This window comes from Artibeus jamaicensis, unplaced genomic scaffold, assembly GCF_021234435.1.
Source record: "Artibeus jamaicensis isolate MK-2021 breed Jamaican fruit bat unplaced genomic scaffold, CSHL_Jam_final contig_1132, whole genome shotgun sequence".
NCBI classification, from domain to species: domain Eukaryota; kingdom Metazoa; phylum Chordata; class Mammalia; order Chiroptera; family Phyllostomidae; genus Artibeus; species Artibeus jamaicensis.
In genome coordinates this window covers 7,506,916-7,522,506 of record NW_026521221.1, presented here as the reverse complement: position 1 = coordinate 7,522,506, position 15,591 = coordinate 7,506,916, and the positions used below count along the sequence as shown (strand labels likewise).

At 39.7% G+C, this 15,591-nt stretch overlaps 1 protein-coding gene across 1 annotated transcript in view; it reads left to right on the top strand.

Annotated features, from left to right (window-relative positions):
- The first annotated feature begins 1,658 nt into the window (after positions 1-1,658).
- The window catches only part of INO80 (INO80 complex ATPase subunit), a 138,342-nt gene continuing 124,409 nt past the window's right edge, over positions 1,659-15,591 (top strand). Inside the window, exon 1 of the mRNA XM_037161669.2 lies at positions 1,659-1,942. The gene's annotated coding sequence lies outside the window, so the exon portion shown is untranslated. The remainder of the gene's footprint in view (positions 1,943-15,591) is intronic.

Below are 15,591 nucleotides of genomic sequence, written 5' to 3'. Positions count from 1 at the left end.
TAGACCTAAACTTGCTGACTTTGAAGATGGAGAAAAAAAGCAGCCAGAAACCAAGGAATGCAAGCAGCATCTGGAAGCTAGAAAACAAACTGAATTCTTTCCTAGAGCCTCGCCAACACCTGTTTAGAAGTGAAACACATGTCAAACTTCAAATCTACAGAACTGTGAGATGATCAATTGTGTATTAAGCCATTGTTTGTTAGCACTGCAATAGGAGACAAAAACAACCACCATTTGAATCTCAAAGGACTGTTCAGCTTGGTTCTTGTCTGTCCTACTTTCTTATCTTTTCCTTTTGGTCTATGCTCCAGACAGACATCTCACTGTTAGTTATATTATCCTACTTGGTTATATTTATTGGGGCGGGGGCTGGTGGGGCTGAGGGGGTGGTACATGAAATATTACTGTTTCTAGGGTTCAGTCTAATACAAAAAGATTTGCCAGTCCCACATCAACCTTATTGATGGCAACCTTGTTCCCATTTCTTCCCCTCTTCCCCCCATTCCCATATAGGAAATCAGTCACTTTCATTTCAGGTTTATTCTTGTATTTCTTTTGCACAAATGAGCAGATATATTTGTGTTTCCTTTTGCCTTCTTCTTACACGAAAGGTAGTATTTTGCCTTTAGGCAAAACTAACTTTTTAAAGTCCAGTAATTTAGCACAATAAATCTACTTATTTGATTGAGCGAATGTTGTTCTGCTTAAACACTAAGAGTCATGTGAAATGAATTAAAGCTTAGACCTAAGGGAACTGAAATAGCATAGTTAGCTTTCAGGAAGTTCGAATCCTTATCTGCAGTTATGCTATACACACAGTAGATCATATGACAGATCCTGGTAATTGAGTTAACTTTAGTAAATATAAGTAGCATGGGGCTAAACTATGGAGTTGACAAAGACAGATCAATTATTCCTTTTTCAGAGGTTCACCGGGTGACAAGTTTGAGTTCCTAAGTCCCTGAATCCTAAAGCCCTCAGTTAAACATCTTGTCGAACTATGTCACAGAATCGCCGACTTGGTCTCGAAGCCTAAAGGGAAGCCCCAAACTATTGAATGAGTGCTCTATACAGCAGGCACCTCCCCGATGACATACAACTCTGCCCCAAAGGGGCCAAAAACAAAGCAAAGTATCGCACCCGAACACGTCCTTTTCCTCAAGAAGATCTTCTCAGTGTTCGGTAACCCCTAACACACTAACCACAATCACTCCCACCTCCTCCCTGCAGGAACCAATATTCCCAGGATCCTAGGCCGTTTCGATTGACGTTACTTCCGGGAAAAGTAACCATCCCGCGGCGGTTGCCGGCCTGCATAAGTCTCGCGACATTTACTCCCGCGAGATCTGCTTGCTCACTCCAGCGGTGACATCCTCCTCCTCCTCCTCCCCGCCGCCTTTCGGCAATCTTCGCCAGGCCCAGCCCCGACCAATCTGCACTCTGATGGCATGGATCAGGGTCTCCCCGCCGAACCCCGGTCGACGCGGGGCGTCAGGCGGCAGCGGCGGGGTGTGAGCTGCTCGTGGCCGACTGCAGCGGCACGGCTGGAGGCCACGGGCTGGCGAGGAGCAGTGAGCGTGGGGCGGGGCAGGGGTAGGCCAACTGAGTAACGGCTCGATTGTTCTGGCCTGGCTATGGCGCCTCTCCTCCCCCCCGCCATGGCTCCCCGTGTCCCTGCTCCGCTCCTCTCAGTGAGTGAAAGTGGCCGCCGCCGCCGCCGGCCCAGCGCCCGCAGCCGCCTCAGCGCCGCCGCCATCTTGGGGTCCCAGGAGCCGCCGAGGGAGCGGGCTAGGAGCGTCCACGCTCAACGCAGTCACCGTCCCACGGTCTCAGAGAGCGAACCGCGGCTCCACCGTCGGCGGGGCGACCCCCCCCTCCGGACCCCGCCCGCACCCCGCCCCCCCTCCGCCGCCGCCGCGGCGGCGGGGCCCGGCGGCCCGAGGTGAGGCGACTAGACGTGGGCGGGTGAACGGAGTAGGGGTCGGGTAGGCCCCGTTGCGCCCCTCTCTGCGGGCGACAACTGGGCCGCGTCTTAAAGGGGCCGTCGCCCCCGGCCCTTGGGTGTGTTGGGGTTAGTGGGGAGGATGGGTGTGAACACTCTCTGCAGGGTTGGGACCTCTGGGACCTGGGCCTTTTTCTTCACCTCCCGTATCTCTGGATACCAGGGGTCACACGGTGACCTCAGCCAGCGGAGGAAGCCCGTGGGGCGACCACACGTGGGGAGTGTGTTAGACCAGGTGCACGTGGGACCTGGTGGGGCGGTGTCGGGCTAACACGTGTGTGGGTTTGGGGGTGGGGTGGGGCAAGGCGGGGGCTGCTTGGGCTCTACTAGGAACCCTGTGAGAGTTATACTTATCGTTTAAACCATTTGAGATCTAGGGGCTTGATAGTGTGTCAATTTATGGGGAGCGAGTTGGGATAGGGGTTTATGGTGCTAGCTGCTTGTTGGTATTGGTTGGGGGCAGCTTAACACGTGCGCAGATTTGGGAGTGTGTAAGTGACACTCCTGGCCTTTTAGGCTTTCATAGGGCGTCTAGGCAAGTGTCATTCCTATTTGACATTCCTTCTTGAGCTTGCTGATGAAAACTACTACTTCCGTGATCACTGAGGGTAGAAGCCCCCTACAGTTTGGGAGTGATAGAGCCTAAGAAGGCACTCACTGTTTTAGTTAACAGCCAACTGTGCAGAATTCTTTGATTTCATACACTGATACACGGTTTAGTTTCGTGTTCCTGTACTTGTTGGTCAGAGTGGAGAGGAAATAAGGGGGTTGACGTCGCTAACATCACTGGTAACCAGTTTACTTTTCCCAACCAGTGACTTTCCTGATTTCCTAAGGAAGTTTTCATTGTCATTTACTAGAGCAGCTTTTAATTTATTTTCTAAAGTAACAGCTTTATTGATGTATAATTTGCATACCAAAAAATCTCACCCTTTTAAAAAAGTGTGCAGTTCTGTGGGTTTTAGTATATTCATAGAGTTGTACAGCTATCACCACTATCAAATACATCACACCAAAAAGAGTCCCCTTTAAGCAGTCACTCCCCATTCCTTCTCACCATAGCCACTAGCAACTAATCTATTTTCTGTCATTGTACATTTGCTTATTTTGGATTTTTTTGTATAAATGGAATCACAGGTATACTTTTGTGACTGGCTTTCACTTAACATGTTTTAAAGGTTCATCTATGTTGTAGAATTTTGTTCCTTTTTATTGCCAAGTAATATTCCATTCAGATTATGTTTTATGTTTGAGACTTACAAGCTTTTCATATACAGTGACAATTCAAGATTATTGTATATGGTAAAAGTTGGATGCCTGTTAGATTCTAAAATGAATTTATGTTTTTAAGGACTAAATTCCATTATTTTAGTTTACTGTTCATTTTTCCTACATTTTTGTTTCAAAAGAATCCAAACCAACTTTTAAAGATCCATGTGTTAGGGAATAACTGTTAACAGCACAAATGTGATTAGAAAAGTTTATGACTAATAAAGACATTTTGAGTATGTCAAGGTGGAAATGTGATTAAGCAATTGTAAACTATGGTGTTATAGTTTCACTTAATGGAAATTTGTCATCGTATTACTGAGGGAAGGTATAACAGCTTTTGACTGGTGTTACACATGTAGACGTATGGTAAGGAAAGGAATACTAGACATCTCTCCTGACAAGGTTAAAACTGGCGTAGGCATTTAACATGTCAACATACAAGTTCACACAAAACAAATGCTGGGATGCAGTGAATTTTAGAAAGGGCAGAATGAAATAGAGTTCACAGGAAACCGAGTTTATGTAGGAAAGTAAGTGAAATTGATGACAAGTTTTGAAGTTGCATCTTAAGTAAAAGACTTTTGATATGATAGGCTGTATTATGCAGAGGATGAGAAGAGGATAGTCGCTAATGCTTACTTAAACAAAGTTTGTGGGCACTAATCCCAGTCCTGAGGGCTTGGTCTCACCTCCTGATACCATTACTTCAGGGGCAGAATTTCAGCATGTGAATTTTCGGGGGGACACAAACATTAAGACCATACCTCTACATTAAATCTGAAATTGGCTTAGAAAAGCATTGATGATACAGCAAGTTTACTTAGGATTGAAAAGTTAGTCACAAAGAAGCTTGATGCCTGTGTTTAATGAGTACATAAGAGATTTCCATATATATTAGGTCAGAAGTAGGAAATCAGTAATAGTAAATATAGTTAACCTAAGTATAAAGAGATAACTGGGACTAAATGTTATCCATGTTTTGAATGAACTAAAGGACAGTGAGTAAACTGTGTGACATGCCTTTGTAAACTTTTACTACCAGGGATTGACAGCCTGTGTGATGGTCTCTAGAGCAAGCAGGGTTCTTACATTTTTTTTTTTTATGTGAACCGAATATCTTTGCAGGCTAAAAAAGCATGTGAACCTCTTCTCAGAATATGATTGACTTATTTATTTATTTGCTTAGAGCAAAACAAATTTATTATCTTACATTTATGGAAGACAGAAGTCTGAAATGAGTGTCTTCTGAGGACTCTAGGATCTGTATCTTTGGCTTTTCCAGTGGCCCACTTTCCTCATCTTCAGAGCCAGCCACATTGCATCTCTGACTTTCTTCCACATAGTCATTTTTCCCCAGTCTCTTGTTGACCACTTTTGTGATAATGTTGGGCTCACCTTCAGTTGTTACAACAAAATACCATGAACCAGGTGCCTTGCTATGTCTTCACATGGTAGAGAGAATAATGACTTTTAAATGTACATAGTCCAAATATTTAAATTTATGATGTAAGAAACTTGCTTTTATTATTGAATTAAATAACAACTAGCGATGGTCCTGATAATACTGCTGTGGTGTGCTGCGTACATTCAGAGTTGAAGGAAATGCTAATTTCAGTTATAGGTTAGTGAAAAAATATAAATTTTTTCCATCCAAGTTCATGAATCCATAGTTTAAGACTCACAATTTTAGAGCCTCTGACCTAAAGAGTCCTGAACACATAATGAAGTAATTTCATATGAGGCAAACCAGTGGTTTCCTTAACAAGAATAAGGCTATTGACTCTTAAATTTGTGTTCAGAAGAACATGAACATGACTTTTTATAAGAAATCAAATGATAGTTTAAGGAGAAACCTGGTAGTATAATGGAAAGACACTGGTTTGGGAGATAAAAAGACTTGAGTTTGAATCTTGACTTACCGCTGGTTAAGTTATGAAATTTTTATTTCAGTTTTCCTTATCTGTAAAATGGGGATAATAATTTTAACTTCTGAGATTAAATAATATATTAACTATAGAACAGCATATTGATGAATGTTAGTTCATTTTCATCTTTGAAGAAATAAATATACCAAAGGCTGTGACATACATTTAGTTTTGATTTAGAAGAGGGTGAACTGTTACATACTAGGAACATGTATGGCATGTAGGGGTTTTCTCAGGGTATTCAAAGTAGAGTTCACTTTTTGGTATTGGTACTAAAACTATTCTTATTTCTTTAATTTTTTTTTTAGTTCTATTCTTATTTTTTTGTAACTATTTTTTTATTTTACTGATTATGCTATTACAGTTGTTCTATTCCCCCCTTCATTCCCCTCCACCCTGCACCCCCCCACCCCCACCATTCCCCCCCTTTAGTTTATGACCATGTGTCTCAAGTTCTTCAGATTCTATATTTCCCATACTATTCTTGCCCCCCTATCTATTTTCTACCTACCGTCTATGCTACTTATTTTCTGTACCTTCTCCCCCCTTCTCCTTCTCCCACTCCCCTGTTGCTAACCCTCCATGAGATCTTCATTTCTGTGTTTCTGCTCCTGATCTAGCTGTCCTTTTAGTTTGCTTTTGTTTTAGGTGTGGTTGTTAATAATTGTGAGTTTGCTGTCCTTTCACTGTTCGTATTTTTTTTATCTTCTTTTTCTTAGGTAAGTCCCTTTAACATTTCATATAATAAGGGCTTGGTGATGATGAACTCCTTGAATTTGATCTTATCTGAGAAGCACTTTATCTGCCCTTCCATTCTAACTGAAAATTTTGTTGGATAGAGCAATCTTGGTTGTAGGTCTTTGGATTTCATGACTTGGAATACTTCTTTCCAGCCCATTCTTGCCTGTAAGGTCTCTTTTGAGAAATGTGCTGACAGTCTGATGGGAACTCCTTTGTAGGTGACTGTCCCTTATCTCTTGCTGCTTCTAGGATTCTCTCCTTCATTTTAATCTTGGCTAATGTAATGATGATGTGCCTTGGTGTGTTCCTTCTTGGGTCCAACTTCTTTGGGACTCTCTGAGCTTCCTGGATTTCCTGGAAGTCTATTTCCTTTGCCAGACTGGGGAAGTTCTCCTTTATTATTTGTTCAAATAAGTTTTCCACTGGTGGCTGTTCCTTTCCCCCTTCTGGTACCCCTACAATTCGGATGTTGGAGCGTTTAAAGATGTCCTGGAGGTTCCTAAATCTCTCCTCATTTTATTTTGAATTCTTGTTTCTTCATATTTTCCTGTTTGGCCATTATTTTCTTCCTTCTTTTTCACTCCCTTGATTTGATTCCCAGTTTCCTTTTCATCACTATTGGTTTCCTGTGCCATTCCCCTCATTTCAATGAGTTTAGCCTTCATTTCTTCATCTAATTTGCAACTAAAATCAACCAGTTCTGTGAGCATCCTGATCACCAGTGTTTTGAACTATGCATCTGAAAGATTTGCTATTTCTTTGTCACTTAGGTTTATGGGCTCTGGGGCTTTGAGATCTTCTTGAGCCATTTTTGGTCTGTTTGTGCCCATTAAGTATGAGGAGCGGAGCCTTAGGTGTTCACCAGGGTAGGGTCGCCCAGGTTGCTGGGTTGTGACGCTGCATGTGGGAGCAGGGTCAGAGTGGGGAAATGGCGGCCCCCTCTACTGCCTCCCGCCCCTGGGGCATGCTGGGTCCTGTCTCACCACCTACTCCCTCGCTGGTCTATCTGGGCACGAATTCGGGACCACAGTCAACCCACTGCCCTGTGCCCTTGCTGGGTCTGCCAGTCGCTCATTGGGTCCGCCCGTTGCAACCCCATGCCTGGGATCCGCGCGCCTGAGTCCGTCTGACTGAGTTTTCCTGTGTAACCCCACTTCGCCAGCTGCTGGCTTTGCCTCTCTTACCAGTCAGGCTGGAGAATTTGTTGTTATCAGACTTCTGAAAAGTTCAATTTTCTGTGTTCTGGCTGTGTTTTCTGTTGCTAATATTTTGTTGTCTCTAAACTTTGTTGTGTGAGAAAGCACAGTGTCTCCACCTATGCCTCCATCTTGGCAGAAGTTCCTTATTTATTCTTATTTCTTTTAAAAGAACCAATAAAGTGCCTCTGAGTTTGCATATGACAACTAGGTTTTCTGGGTAAGTAGCTAAGTAAGATAAACTGTGGGTAAATCTCATATCTTTGTACATGAACAGAAAAATGGCTAGTGACCATCAGTATAGTAAAAAATAATGCTAAGCTCAGAAGTTAGTTTATCCCTGAGAACGCTGTCTTGATGTTACCAGAAAGGCCAACAAATTGTTAGTCATTCCTAAAAGAGTTACGGAAAATAAACTTTAAAAATGGATTGCATTATCTTGGTATGAAACTATAATGCATCTATTCTTAGACTATTAGATGGATTCTAATTATTGTACCTCAAAGAAGAGCAAATTAAGCAGGAGGGAAGTTTCTAGAAAATGGCAGTATAAATGATGAAGCAATGGTGGGGCTTTTGTATGAAGATAAAGAAATTAGATTCTACAGTGGAATAATGAAGACTGAGATGGACTACGATTACATTTTATTGAACAAGGAAAAACATGAGTAATGATCCTGGAAAATTAGAAGTAGCTTGAAAGATGAATTATAGGTTGACAGGGCTTAAATAATGAGTGGTTTGTTTATGAAACTTACTAGCACAAAAGGTGGTTGAGGCTCAAGAACAGCCCAGACAGAATTTAAGGATTACAAAGCCAGAGACTTTTGTGATTTGGTCCTAGTTCATTTTATGTTAACAGACATTTAATGATACTTGGACCTAATGGTTTATGAAACTCCTTGTTCTGTTCATTCTTTCACTAAATATTTTTTGAACACTAAATATTTTTGAACTAGTGAATGTTTTTTGATCTTTCCAGTAACCATTTGTTGAACATGTGCCATACTAAAGAGATTGTTGTAGACTCTAAGGGTGTACAGTGAATTAATAAAGTTAATAGCTATATATATGGAGAGTACAGAGGGGCTCGGCAAAGATAAACACAGAGTTATGCAGAGAATTATAAACCTAAATGTTTCTTTGAGGTGCTGATATGAATTACTAATACTTAAGGTCTTTTTTTTTTTAACAACATTGAGACATTTAAAAATTTTGTTTAAAGGCCCTGATCCACCTTGTTAACAGAAGCATTGTTATCCATTGGAAGTGTAGATAGCTCAACCCTTTCTAGATCCTAGAGTTAGATGACCCAGGTTTGAATTTTGGCACTTCATTTTAACTCTATGGTCTCTGGAAGGCTATTTAAGCCTCAGTTCTTTCATCCGTTAAATTATGATAATAGTCTCTACTCCATAGAGAATAATTGTAAGAAAGCAAGGAGTATGTAGAAGTACTTGAGGAATGTCTGGCACATAGTGCTCTCAGTAAGTGTTAGCTACAATTATAGGAACCATTTTCTTTTGACAGTTTAATTAAGAGTTTAGAGTTTTTATTTATAGTTTAATCTAGAGTTTTATAAAGTATGGAAATCAGAACCTTTTTTATGAATAGAAAACATCTCAAATCTTAGGGCAGAGAAAAAAATCAATAAAGAAAATAGTTATTATGTATTAACTTTTAGGTTTATATAATGAGTACTAGTAGATGTTAATAGAAATATATTTTTTAAAGATTTTATTTATTTATTTATTAGACAGAGGGGAAGGAAGGGAGGAAGGGAAGGAAAGAAACAGCAATGTGTGGTTGCCTCTCGTGCGCTCCCCTGCTGGGGACCTGGCCCACAACCCAGGCATGTACCCTGACTGGGAATCGAACCAGTGACCCTTTGGTTTGCAGGCTGGCGCTCAACGCACTGAGTCACACCACTCAAAGCCAGAAATGTTTTCCTATTTAAGATTATAACTCAAAGAGGCGGTGTTTTGCAACATAGAACTTTTTAGTTAAGACTCTGAAATATTTCTGTCTAGGATGTCATTCTAATGTTTTTAACAGTTTGCCCTTTTACGAATCATCTCTTAGAATATAATAGTATGGCAGGGTTTGTGAAGGTTTTTCTGTAAAAGGTCAAATTAATAGATCTTAGGCTTTGCTGGTCCTGTCTCCTCTATTGCAGCTACTCAGTTCTGCGGTTGTAAGATGAAAGCAGCCATAGTTAATATGTAAATGAATGGGATTGTGTTTCAATAAAACTTTATTTATGGGCACTGAAATTGTAGTTTTATATGTTTCTTGTGTCATGAAATAAGGTTTTCCCCCCAGTTATTTAAAAACGTAAAAACTGTTCTTACCTGTCAGGGTTTACAAAAATGGGCAGTGAGCTGGATTTGATGTGCAGGCCATAGTATTCTGACTCCTACTCTAGAGTCTTGGCTCTACAACTCCCTGGCTAGGTGATTTTGTACAAGTTAATTTTAAGCCTCAATTCCATCAGAATGGGGGGTAGTAATGGTATCTTTTATATAGAGAGTTATTAGAAATAAATGAGATAATCTATCCGAAGTACTTAGCACCATCCCTGACATATACTAAATGTTTAGTAAATGCTATATAGCAGTATCATCTAATTGAACACCCCCCCCCCCACCGTTTTACCATGGGGCTGTTGGGACCCTGAGAGGATAGGATAGCTCTTTCTAGTCTATGGCTCTTCAATAGTATTAACTCATAGCTGTTTACTTTAGCTTCTTTTTCCATCCAACCATGCTGCTTTCATAGAGAATTTAATTCAGTTAAAATACCATACCATTTAATCCAGTTAAAATACTGCTTGATAAAACTGTTCTGTTGGATGCCGAAATGGTGGATATGTTATGCATTCATCAAAACCCATAGGGCTTTACAGCACAAAGAGTAAACTTTAAAGTATCCAAATCAAGCAAAAATCATTTAGGAGGTCAGGAATCCAAGGAAGGTATGCAAACTGTATTACAGATGCATAAAACAGTCTTACAGGGGAAGAGGGTAGTGCTGACTTAAGTAACCTGGGATATGAGTAGAATCTAAGACAAAGGAACTGCACATAAGCACTGTCTAATTGATGAAGTTGTGTCCCATAGTGGTATAAGTTAATTCTTGTACTTACATATATGTATACTAGAATTGAACAATTAAGTAAGTAGGTGGTGGGAGACAGGCTTCTCACTGTTAGAGGGGAATTTACAGATAAGCAAGGGAAGGAGGCTAGGATGGTCCAGGTGGTTATGGATTAGAGTTGAGAGACATGAGTATGAACCCATGTTTAGCTTAATAGAAATAAAGAATGTTACATATTGAAATATTTATAGATATGTATACACACTAGAGTTTTTATACAGATATTTCAATGTTCTTGTCAGCTGAAAAAATTAAAAGAAAACCCAGGAGCACACCTAGTACCCAGTTTTTGGTTTCTAATATCGTTGTGCAATAAAAGGAACTGGAGCTCCTTGGAGAATTGGCTGATTCTAGGACTGGGGCAAGAAATATACAAGATGAACCCGGAGCATCTTACAGTGCCAGAAAGTAAGGAAGTGCTGCAAATACCGCCACCATCGCAACCAGAACCCTGCATTGATGAGCATATGTCAGAGGAGCACAGGAGCCAACTGAAAGAGCTCCCAGTGGCCGAAACTGGAACAGTTTGAGCAGCAGAATAAACAAAGCAGCACTGGATCACAACCCATAATATAAAATCAATATTTAGAGTTGATGTTGACCTAAATAAATGATTCAATAAATGAATATACTGCTTGGAACTCTCCATTAGCATGGTTTTGTGCCTTAGGAGCCTCTGGTTTACTAGAGGTCCTTTAAAAAATATTGGGGTGATTACAATATTTCTTGGACTATAAAATGCACTTCTCTTCCCCCCAAATTTGGGAGGAATGGGGGTGTGTCTTATAGTCCAAATGTAGCTTACCTGGCTTGCTGTGGCAGGGAGGGGCAGTGCAGTGGGGTCGCAGGAGGCAGGAACAGGGTCTCTGCTACATTTCCTCCCAAATTTGGGGGGGAGGGGTGCATCTTATAGTCTGGAAAATACAGGTAAGTATGTGGGACTTTAAAATTTGACTTTTCCAATTCCAGTCCTGGCTCTGCCACTTCTGGCTCTGTGACCTTGGATGGTTTACTTAAGCTCTCTTAGGTGTGTAAAATGGAGGAGCTACCTTGTTCAAACTGACTCTGCAGACTGTATAGTGAAGAGAATAATGTGTGTTTGGTGTTAATAAAATCATCACACGCCTGAGTGAAATATTCAATGATTGAAAAGCACTATTCATTTAATGTACAATTCAAGTCATGCTTATTTACAGATGGTTTGTTCCTGGGGTGAATTACCTGAACTATGATTTTTGGGGGCTTCTTTTGGAGAACACAGTTCTACATAACTTCTTTGTTACCACCCGCACTGGTTGGTGTCTTCATTCTCAAAATGAAAACTGACTTTTAGTATATATAAAAGTGGATTTTGGAATATTGGCTATTTATGGATGCCTCTTAACTTTTTATTCTTTTTTTATTTTAAGGATTTTATTTATTTTTTGAAAGAGAGGAAGGGAGGGAGAAAGAGGAGAGAAACATCAGTGTGTGGTTGCCTCTCGCACACCCCCTAATGGGACCTATCCCACAACCCAGGCATATGCCCTGACTGGGAATCGAACCAGCTACCCTTTGGTTCACAGGCTAACACTCAATTTACTGAGCCACACCAGCCAGAACAACTTTTTATTCTTAATAATAACCTCTCAATATCACCCATGTAATAATGGAGTATTAACTATACATAACTGATAACTAAAATTTTCCGGCACTTTGTGTGGATCTTTATTTTTCACAGGTAACTATCAAGTAAGCTAATGTTATCTTACCTCTGCTGAGGAATGAATTGAATTATCCAAGAATTTTTGGCCTGAGAATTCAGTCCTTTATCTCTCTCTTCTCAGGAGCATTTTTTTTTTTCTTAGCTATCTCAGTCCCTGAAAAAAGTGTTTTCATGAAACTAACAGTAAAAGTTGTTGAAGTCACTGGTTCTTTCATTAGAGGGATTTTTAGTTTTGTTTTTAAATGTTTAATTTAATAAATTACTACTAATTCAGATTGGGTGCTTTTCACCAGAAGATTTAAGAAATGTATAGCTTAGGAACCTCTAACATAGCCTAATTTAAGAAAAAAAAATTTTTTTAATTCCTATGTGAAAAGTCTGCCAGTGACCTCAGGAAACATTTTTTCCCTTTTGGGTATTTTGATTTAATAATATTTAGATTCCAAATGCCTAATAAATAGGAATTAAACTTGTTTGACCAAATCCTCTCTGTGGTGTATGCAGAACTCTCTGGAGGTAGTTGTACTAGTAAGGCTATTTTATTATTCTGATGTTTTTGTGTTCCCCATCTTGGTAAAGATACTCTTCTAGGAAGTTGAAATGATTCTTTCCTAGAAGAAAGCAAATGCATTGTAATTGATTTTTTTTTTACCTTGGTAACATATTTCTTCTGGTATAATAATTCCAATTTCATTAAGAATGAAAAGTAGGGAGGAGAAAATGCATAAGCATTTTTTTTTCATTCTCACAATGTACCTATGAGGTGAGCCAAAATATTTTCTCTTTGCCAATTTAGAAATTTGTCAAAGGGCCATCTTTTTTAAATCAATTCTTCATTCCATTTAAATGCAAGTGTTATTTTTCCTCTGGAGCTTTATGCTTTGGGTAAACTCTAGGCTTGTTAATTTGCTAGGCTGTTCCCACACTTGTGATGATCCCTTTGGTTGAGCGGATTGTTTCTTGCCCCAACTTGAGGGCTCTGTCCACCTCTGCTCCTTGAGGGCAAGGTCTTTTTCTCCTTGTGTTGAAATTATTATGGTAGTCTCTCAGTAAATATTCAGTGGTCTGAGTGGGAAGTTTTGGTTTAACAAAAATATTTGAAAAGTGTGATTTACTTACCTTGTATTTACCATATGTAGGGTGACCAAAAATTTATTGTTCAAATGTGGATACTTTTGAAAGCAAAGGGAGAGTGACTATTAGTAATTATGCTTAGGACAACAGGCATAAGCTTGAACTGTCTTGGGCAAACCCATCTAGGAGCTATGGTCTCCCTAATGATGATGATGCTTTATTTTTGTTATTTCATAGGAGAGTCTGGTGGTGAAGAATTGGGACTTTGTTAGTGGTAATATTCAATAAATCTGAGTTCTAAGTCTAGCTTGGGCAAATTATTGAACTTAACTAAAATGAGAATAAGATTTGAATTATTGTGAGGATTAAATGAGCTTGTACTATTAAAGCACCTACCTGAGACAGAAAAGCCCTTCACTCTAGTGTTGCTCTTATTCAGTGTTAGGCCCCTTGTCCTCTCTTCCCATCATGCCATAGCTAGAGTTTTTACTTTCAACTGAGGCTGGCTTTGACAGCTTTTATTATCGTTCAGATTGATTGAAATATTTCAGGGAGTGCAGGAATTTTTTTTAGCTCAGCTGTTGGGCTTGTTTTTTTTGTTAAAGGTGTGTAATTTATGGTGGGCAGAAATGAATGCCCTATCAAACCTAATTACTCTCACTCTTTCTCAAAATATTCATGAAAAGCATTTTCTCCCAATTATATATATATTTTCAGAATTGCTAAAAGATATTTTAATAGTTTGGATTTAGCAAAATAATGAAGTTGCTGATACTCTTTATTTCAACTAAAGGGAGTGATACAAATTTTATTGGTTATGAAAAAACTGATTTAAATGAGAATTTCATTGTTTCTTATCAGTATTTATCATAATTCTGTATTCTCTTCTGGTATTTGAATTATTTTTCCCTTGTATTTTTGATCTTTTGCTAATTTAAAAGGAAACTCAAGAAAAGCAAGTTTTGTTTACTCTGTGCATTAGTACCAACATCTGCATTGTGAACCAAAGGAAAGTATTCTGGTACTAAGACTTCCAGGTACTTCTGTTATTGCATATGATTCTTATTAAATAGATAATAAGGTAATGCAGAAAGACCTAAGGGTAAAGAACAATAGGAATGATACAGATCCAACCAAGAAATATGGAGATTATTTTTGCCCATTAGGTATACAGTAAGTTGTTGCCTCCTTAAAATATTGGAGAGTTGCCCTGGCCGGGTTGCTTAATTGGTTGGAGTGTCATCTGGTACAACACAAGGTTATGTGTTCCATCCCTGTCCGGGGACATATGGGAAAGAGCCAATCGATATTTCTCACATCAATGTTTTTCTCTCTCTAAAAAATTAATAAATATATCCTTGGATGAGGGTAAAAAAATAAGATGGGGATCAGATTTCTGGATTTAAAAAAATTTTTATTTTATTGATTATGCCATTACAGTTGTTCCATTCCCCCCCTTCATTCCCCTCCACCCTGCACCCCCCCACCCCCACCATTCCCCCCCTTTAGTTTATGACCATGTGTCTCAAGTTCTTTAGATTCTATTATTTCCCATACTATTCTTGCTGTCCCACTGTCTGTTTTCTACCTACCATCTCTGCTACTTATTCTCTGTACCTTCTCCCCCTTCTCCTTCTCCCACTCCCCTGTTGCTAACCCTCCATGAGATCTTCATTTCTATGGTTCTGCTCCTGATCTAGCTGTCCTTTTAATTTGCTTTTGTTTTAGGTGTGGTTGTTAATAACTGTGAGTTTGCTGTCCTTTCACTGTTCGTATTTTTTTTATCTTCTTTTTCTTAGATAAGTCCCTTTAACATTTCATATAATAAGGGCTTGGTGATGATAAACTCCTTAAACTTGATCTTATCTGAGAAGCACTTTATCTGTCCTTCCATTCTAAATGAAAGTTTTCCTGGATAGAGTAATCTTGGTTGTAGGTCTTTGGATTTCGTAACTTGGAATAGTTCTTTCCAGCCCTTCTTGCCTGCAAGGTCTCTTTTGAGAAATCAGCTGACAGTCTGATGGGAACTCCTTTGTAGGTGACTGTTCCCTTATCTCTTCTTGCTTCTAGGATTCTCTCCTTCATTTGAATCTTGGCTAATATAATGATGATGTGCCTTGGTGTGTTTCTTCTTGGGTCCAGCTTCTTTGGGACTCTCGGAGCTTCCTGGATTTCCTGGAAGTCTACTGCCTTTGCCAGATTGGGGAAGTTCTCCTTTATTATTTGTTCAAATAAGTTTTCTACTGGTGGCTGTTCCTTTCCCCCTTCTGGTACCCCTATAATTCGGATGTTGGAGCGTTTAAAGATGTCCTAGAGGTTCCTAAGTCTCTCCTCATTTTTTTGAATTCTCATTTCTACATTCTTTTTTGTTTGCTTATTTCTTTCTTCCTTCTGGTCCACTCCATTGATTTGAATCCCACTTTCCTTTCCATCACTATTGGTTCCCTGTGCATTTCCCTTCATTTCACTTAGTGTAGCCTTCATTTCTTCATCTAATTTGCAACTAAAATCAACCAGTTC